At 35.7% G+C, this 8,574-nt stretch overlaps 1 long non-coding RNA gene across 1 annotated transcript in view; it reads left to right on the plus strand.

The window, feature by feature from the left end:
- LOC123556737 (uncharacterized) overlaps positions 1–7,073 on the plus strand; it is a 29,698-nt gene extending 22,625 nt beyond the window's left edge. The window contains exon 3 of the long non-coding RNA XR_006687519.2: positions 4,813–7,073. This is a non-coding gene — a long non-coding RNA (uncharacterized LOC123556737). The remainder of the gene's footprint in view (positions 1–4,812) is intronic.
- The last annotated feature ends 1,501 nt before the right edge of the window (positions 7,074–8,574 follow it).

The following is an 8,574-nucleotide window of genomic DNA, read 5'->3' on the forward strand; positions in this document are numbered from 1 at the left end:
GCACTCCACGTAGAAACTTGACGGCCTTTACACTTCCTTACTGTTTTAAAAGTGTTTTTCAGTTGCATGTACAGAATCATGTTGGCGCGGTTTACGAATTTCTGTGACTGATTCGGGGTGCTCGGATGTTCTTGCAGACAACCAGTCTGCGTTGTTTACATAAACCGGAACCGGAAAACATCGAAAAAATTGCCTCAGTATATGCAGATAACAAAGACGAATAACTATATACGGACGTTACCGTCTCGGGGATTTTCATCCCCTATTACTGTGAAAATAAAAGACCACTACATTCTGTAGTTTGTGTAGCTTGTTTTTCAAGGAAAAGAAATTTCTCGAAGAAGCGCGGATGGTATTCTATATATCACAAATGAATGCAGGAAGAAAACGATGGAAATGCCTCAAAGATCTTCCGGGAAAAATATACACTTTTGGATTTACTGATACCTTCCTTTCAAGTTCCCTTTATTAGAAATTCTTATAGAAGATTACATGACATTGTCACACTGCCTCAGTCTAATAACTTACGTATCAATAGCACAATGAATTATTTATTTTTCATAAGTTGTTTTCACGCTGCGTGAATAATCGTCAATCTCTCAGTAGAAAAATATCCATTGATTTCTACATTAATGCATTTGATTAGAAAACTGAAAGTGATGAGCGCGATAATCTTTTAATATAATTGTTACGGAGACAATGTTAGTGTTTTAGTGCGGCCTATTCAGCTGTTAATCATTTGATCTACTTTCGTATAGGTGGTTAACAGTTTAGTATTTACAAACTCTTGAACAAAAATATAAAAAAAACAGCAATTACAACCATTTGTAACAAGAATCAACACTAGAATTAGCAATAATCCAGTGCCCGTCCCAGAAAATGTCACATGAGATAACCACCTTGGATATTTATTTGTATCCATTGATTTAGCATGGACTGCGGGCACTCGATATGTGTACGAGTTTCTCAAGTCCATTCTTGAATACAGACTTTAACTACCCTTCTCTCCCTCAGAAGAAATATATATTTCGGTTGATAAGCAGACGCTGAGAAAAAAATGAAATTATTTACACTTGTAACCCTTTGATGATTTTACAGCAGTTGCACCAGTACAAAACGAAATTTAGCAACTAATCTACTCACACATTAAAGATACAAACATTGCAATCTGTTCAAAATACACTAAAAGTAGTTTGTCCTAAGAAAAGTGTTGCACATCAAGTAACAGTTAAGCATATAATATATTACGCATGCATGAAACTCTTCAAGAAATCGTTTTGTTCATAGACTGATAGTTGGCTATAGTTGATTTTTAGTCATTATTTGTGTCAATACATTCACAAGGGAAAATATCTGGCATGGATACCAAAACGTCAATGACAATATTTGCATGTATCATATCCTATTTAATTTGTAAATCTTTTCAGAGTAATTTAGAGTAGTGGTTAAAACACAACAATAATTCCGCAACATGGTATAAGAGCAATTTGGAGAAAAGGCTGATACAGTACTTTTAGTAAGCTTGTTCCATTTCGCGTCACGAAACAATCCTAATTTATATTTCAGAGGTCAAATCTAAGACCTTCATTTGCTCAAAAACGGATACAACAATGAAGTTTGTGTTACCTTTATTTTGTTATCTGAATAATGCTGCTCGGAAGAAATCGAACTAAATCTTGAAGGAGATACATTTTGCCATTCCGGTCTCTTGAAGGCTCTTGTTTGTAAAATGCCATTCACATTTTTTTGTAATGAACATAAAATGTATTGATTTATTGTCGAATTTTATATTCATCATAAGTTTGTCAAAGTTTTGAAATGATTTTAATGTTAGCAAGTATAATTGAATTCCATTACTTTTTGATTACCTCCCACTATAAGACTGATCATGAAAGATTATATGCAATATTATATAAGTAGTGCATTTCTAACCATGTCATTATGAATACTCTTCAATAGGACATCTGTTTATAACATAAGATTAAAATCCTTATGGGACTTTAAATATACAGGTCACCTAGAATGTTTGCATTTTGAGAAAGTTGATGTATCTTTAGTGGAATTGATAATTTTGTGACTTAATCTGCTGTTCTTGTTGAACTTCTTGTTTATTGTCAACGATAATCTGTCAATCTTTTAATCGAACGTTTCTGTAAAATGTACAATTCAAGCAAGATATTGCACATGTAAATAAGGATGAACAGAAACCTAAACAAGAAATATCTTTAAAAAATATGGTCGGCGTGATGTAACTGAAGCACAAGTTATATGTGGGCAGAAACCTGTATTTTAAGTCTTTTGGCAATGTTGAAAGGGGCCTCTGTGAAGTTTTGTATAAATGAGGACAGTAGTTCTGAAGAAAACTGTGTTTAGAAATTGTGGAGGGACACACGACGGACACCAAACAATCACAAAAGCTCACTTTGAGCCTTTGGTGCTTAAAAGATGGTGACAGTAAACAAACAATATTGAAATACATTCTATACTTTATTTCTGGAATTGTTGGAAGCAACACGAAGCCTTACCCTACTTCAGCTTATTATCAAATTTGTCAATCATTCAGAATATGTACAGTACTGATTTCACCGGAAAGATTAATTTAAAATTTAGAGTCTTAACAGTATCGGACATGTTGTTGCAGGTTAGTGATGATTTGCACTGATCAGAAATTGTTGCTGTAATGCAGGGTAAGAGTTAATGACTGTATAAAACAAATAACCTTTTTGTAAAAACAAAACTTAAGGAAAGGAAACTTAAGAAAACAGAAATAACTTAGCAAGAAAACTTAACAAAACAGAAATATGTCCGGATGAGCAGAAGAATACTAAGTATTTGGTTGCGCACACCTGTCCAAGTGGTACGCATACAACTCGATGGTGCTGTACTTATAGAGGTTATAGATGACGAACGCGTTATCATTTCACTCGGTGTCACACATGACCCAGAGTGAAGCATTTTCAGTCTGTCCTTCAATCAGCGCCACTCCTACAAAATCTCTCATTATGGCTGAAAATACCGAGAATACCTTACCAAGCAATTCGATTGGTACATATTATTCAGGCGGCCATACGAAAGGGACCAAAAGGCAAGAATTGCCAGTCATAGTGTTTTTCACATGTTTCGTCAGACTCAATAAAAGAGGAAAGCGTAGTGTACAACTGTAAAGGGCACACATATGGTGTTTCCTAATAAAATGGTCGGGTCATAATCCATTTTTATGATTTCACCAACTGTTCTTGAAAAATTTATATTAATCTTACAAAGTGTCTAAATGTATGATCTACCTTGTCACAGAAAGCATCTTTCAACCTTTCATCGCTACAAAATTAAAAAAAAACGGAAAAAGAACAAAAAAAAAATAAAACAAACAAAAAACAAAAACGAACAATTACAAAAAACAACAACAACAACCTTAAACACTGACAAAGATCAAATATGTGTCATGTGAAATTCCTTCATCGTCATTTGTGTCTTTCTTACAAGTTACGAATATATTATGATATGAGAAAACATCGTTATATAAACAGTCATTCATTTATCTTAAATTAATCTCATTAAATTCATCTTAAACATACATTTTTACCGTCTCAGTAGGCATGACAACACAAGACTTTTGCCCATAACAATGGAAAACTCTGGCAATCACAGGAATTAGGACTCTAAGGAAGACCTCGAAAACACCAGAATACAAATAAAAGAATGCAATAAAACACATAAAAATCACCACCCCTTAGACAAAAAATACCAGAAACCATGAGGTCTTGTTAAATCTTAGATGTCACCGACCTACCAATTTTCCTGATAACATATTATTACTGCAAGAATAATTGCATGTTATTTAGATCTCAAGAGGGTTTAGTGTTTGCTAATCATCCTAGTTCCTTGCACTATTGAAAGTGAAGTCAAGTATATCAGTGTTTTCAATGCGTGAAGACTTGCCAGCGGATAGCAGATTTTATACTGCTTTAATGCAGTTTCATCTTCAGTTAAAATAGTTCTGATATTTGAACAGTTTTTTCCTTCAAGGATATGGGTATTTGTTTTTACTTTCTTTCAAGAATATGGGCACGGCTTGTTTAATTTTTCAGAATAAATTCCACTGTTAATAGAATTAAAGAAATAAAATATTTTGCATTTAGATACTTACGACAAAAGTACGAAATCCTCATCAATATATAAATCAAATGCAGAGCTACATTCATAATTAAAATGTCATTCAGTAACAGTCGATGCTTTAAATAAACTTTCATTTTTAGTAGTAGTACACATTTATACTTTGTTCAACTATACATATAAGTATACAGCGTGTAATATTTCTAACCTAACGCATATGCCTAGTTCAAATTTGGCTTGCGATGCGGAGCCCGTAGACTGCACCGTATCCTCCTTTCCATGTGGCATCTGTGCGGAAGCAGAAGGCGGCAGTGCGATTTTCGTACGGATTGTTTAGCGAAAAGTTTTGAAAAATCTTAACTCGTAGCACGTAGACATGTCGCAGGTGGCATAAAACAATCACCGCACGGGCATCGTTAGGAGGTTGTGCGCTGATCGTGCAGCCAACGCACGATTTTTCGTGGACTTAATGCCCAAAAGAAATCGTACTGCGATTGTAGACTCATGGGACCTTCGCTCGGCCCTCGCACAGGTTCCGCAAGATTGCTTGCTGCCCGTGCAGTACCCGTGAATCGCATGGATATTGAGCAATTATCGCGCGGCAATCCTACAACAGCCGCACCGTTGCCGTGCGGTAGCCTTGACATTTTCAGATGGTTATTTATATCTCCAACATGTTTTCATTATTCGTCTCTTCAGAGAAATGATAGTACCACTAAGAGCGGCATACCTGCGATTGCAGCTGAGCAGGTCAGGAGAAGAGAGCAGGCAATGATTGCAACCCTGGCCGTCCTTGATGAGCAGCAGGCCCGACAGAGGCACAGGAAGAGGACGGTGTATGTGAAGCCCTTGCTGCTTAGACGGGTCACCCTGGAACACTACAACACCCTATGCAGGAATTGATGCGGGAACCGCATGGTAAGATTACCTAAGAATCGAGCCATTTATGTTTCGGGAGATGGTGGACAGACTGACACCGAGAATTTCTAAGTACAAAGACTGCCGTCCAGGCTTGTACCGTCACCGTATCTTCTCCGCGCAGCCTCTGCATGGAACAGTATGGGCGTCGTACGATTTCCGTGGAAAGCTTGCGGAGACTGCACGTCAACTGCACTGAAACTGCACGATTTCCGTATAATCTCCGCGCAGCGTCCTTACGGAATTCTCCCGGTCTTCCCCGAGAGCCTGTACAAAAAATGGCACGATATAATATGAACACATTCGCCGTAGCCCGTAGCCACCTACAATGCCAAAAAATGCATGGAAGATCGTAGACTAATTTATCACACGGCGCCGGGTTCAAATGTGAATTAGGCAATACTAATGTTAATGCACAATTTGTTAATTTGATATTTACATAAACTATATCAGCTAGTATTTGTTATTATTTTCAAATATGAAATTTGGGTCTAGTATACCTTTGAATTTCAAAAGTAAATTCTTGCGTACAAAATATTGTACTGATTCTCTATCACTGATGAAGATATTTTTTAAAACACAAAAGTCTATCACACATTTTATATAAACAGGTGTTTATTGATGTTAACTGAATTGCAATAAACTGAATAACAATATTTACTTCGGTAAAATCCAATTCCTTTCGTTTTGAGCTGGAATGAGAAGGTCATTCATCTCCTATCACTTATACATTGATCAAATACCGAACAATTTTTAATTCAAATCCACCTGGACGAGTCTCCAAGTAAATTATTCAAAGGGATGATTAGTGAATGATTTTAACTGTAACACAAGTAAATGATTCAAATATATATGCAAGGTGTACCTAAAAAGATTGCACTTACGTTAATTCAAACACATATGCGTTCAAATCACGAAATTAGCATTTTCATTAAATATATCAGAGAACAATGAAATGAAGAGTGTCTGTAAACATCAAGAGGTTATAACTATGCTGGTTTATTTGCTCATTGTCACATCTTTTATCGAATCTTTTATCTGGGGAAATATTATACTTTTATTAAAAACAGAAGCATAAGAAAAGTTAAAATAGAACCAGTCTGGTACCGAAAGCGCTATTGCTTTCATAATTGTCTTCGCTGAATTCTTCTTGTGAGGAAAGAGTTTGTTCATACAAACATTACCATGATGCATAACAATGTAAACATTTTACGACATAACGTAATAAAGGCAATATGAACAAGGCATAAAATACCACTTAAAAAGTGCGTGCCATTCTCTTTGAAAATAATCTGGATTATTCACTAGTCGATAAAATTCAATTCACTGGTAATAACTGTCGTTAGATGAGTTTCCAGGAAACTGGAAATGTTATTTTACATATCGACGTCTGAAATTTTAGGAGCAGCCAGACAAAGACGTTAAATGACTAAAAAAACTAGCAATCGAACCAGCTGACTGTATAAACAGCTGCTTTGTGGTTTTATTATATAGAGGATATTTGTTTGTTTTTTGTTTGTTTTAATAAGTGTAAGATTGAAATTTCTGTCATGGCTGAACACCAGATACAATGTTTTTATGAGTGGCATAGCCACGAGTGAAAACATAAGATGTGTGTATGATATTTTGATCTTACATGTAAGACAAATAAATTTTCTTTTTATTTCATGTTTTGACTAAATTTACCCATTTTATAGGTTCTTAACAGTGAAAAATATATTTGATATTTTTCACTCTAAAAATACCAAATATATTTCACTCTAATATTTCGATAATTTCCGAAAATCATCTAACAAACCCTATAAATTTTCGAATTACAGCACACCGCTGTCATTTTCTCTGAATGATATCTTCAAACCGATTAATTGTTCAAAATTAAATAAACTGGAAACTGCTAACAATTTGTTTTTACCGTGATGTTTCGCTGTTTAAGTAAGTAGCATAATCACCCGACTAGGAAGCACTTTGAGAGTTTTTTTCCTCTTGTCACTGGCGACAGCAGCTAACAGAGGATCGTACGCCTAGCAGAGCACATGACTTCCTTCCTAGAACCAGTTTGTGTTCTCAGGCGGGGGATCTGGATGGCCTCTTGTATCGTTCAGAAAAACAGTCACTCTCTTTCTTTCCAACATTTTTGAATTGTTACACATTATGATATTGTTATACATAAACACACGCCCAGTAATCACACTTTACTCTGTGTCTTGGGTCCCTTTTCCGCATGAATATAAACCCCACATCAACCTTCTGTTTCTTACTTTTTCGCCTATGTAAGAAGAGTTTCAGGTTTTGGTTGGAATAATATACAATGTCACATATAGCGATCATTTCAGTGAAGAAACTTGTATCGTATTGTTTGCTGTGGTTTCATGGACCATGCAATTAGGAAAGCACCAGAATTTCAATTCTACTTGATTTTTGGATTGCCAGTTTTAGAGCCGTATGTGCTGGCTTTCGTCACATTGTTGAGCACGCACACATTGGTTATTTCCATGAAAATAAAAGAAAGCAGAACCATGTTTTAAGATATCGAAACAGTTCGAAAAGGTAAGGTTATACACTTGCATAATAATATCAAGAGGTTATAGCTCGAGTCAACTATATTTAACTGCCTCTATAGCCTAGTGGTAGAGCGTCCGCTTCGAATGCGGGAGGTCGCGGGTTCGAACCCCGGCCGCGTCATACCAAGGACGTGAAAAATGGTTCCAGTAGCTCCCTTGCTTGGCGCTCAGCATTAAAAGCGAAATTGGCCTCTTCTCTCATACCCTCGTGGCAATGGATTCCATCAGGAATGAGGTGTCGAGAGTGTTTGATATAAGTTGTAGAACTTCCTTCACAATCGATCTAAATCAGTTATGTATAAACTAATAACTATTCATGCGGCGTGTATCCTATTCGTACTGAGATATGTTAAAACATGGTTCTGCCTTAGTTTCTTTTAAATATGTCATTTACGTAAACAGGTAGATACAATTCCAGGCGCGCATGTAATACGCCAAATATAGTAGGTCAAAGTGACGTCAACACACAAGTTTAAAATACGGGAAGCACCAAGGCCCGCAAAATACGTAAACGTGCGGAAACGTCTGATTGATTTTTCGATTCAGAGTGATATGAATTAAGTGTAATTCTGAAACGTCTGCCTTTTTATATAAAGTAACAGATCAAAACTGAGAGCGTCGATGTTACGTCAGTATTGTCGAGTTTTAACGGAAATGTGCATGGAATTTTCAAACTAGAATTAGAGATAGAGCTCAGTATACTTAGTCTTATTGAACTGTGGCTAAAAGTTTCATTACGATCTGTACTTATGTAGGTATGATAGAGATAAAACATATAAATAGCGTTTTAAAGTACAAGTTTCAGGCTTTTGTATGTTTAATATATTCTGCTAGACATTTATTTAATGAACAGAAAAAGACAATTTACATGGTTAGATCCTCACCAGAAATGTCTTTTCTATTACTTTTCATGAAATTTTGTAATTAATCTTTAATCTGTAAGTATTCAAACAGTGATCTATTTCTTGTGATATCAATACAA

Source organism: Mercenaria mercenaria, chromosome 5 (genome assembly GCF_021730395.1).
Source record: "Mercenaria mercenaria strain notata chromosome 5, MADL_Memer_1, whole genome shotgun sequence".
NCBI lineage: Eukaryota > Metazoa > Mollusca > Bivalvia > Venerida > Veneridae > Mercenaria > Mercenaria mercenaria.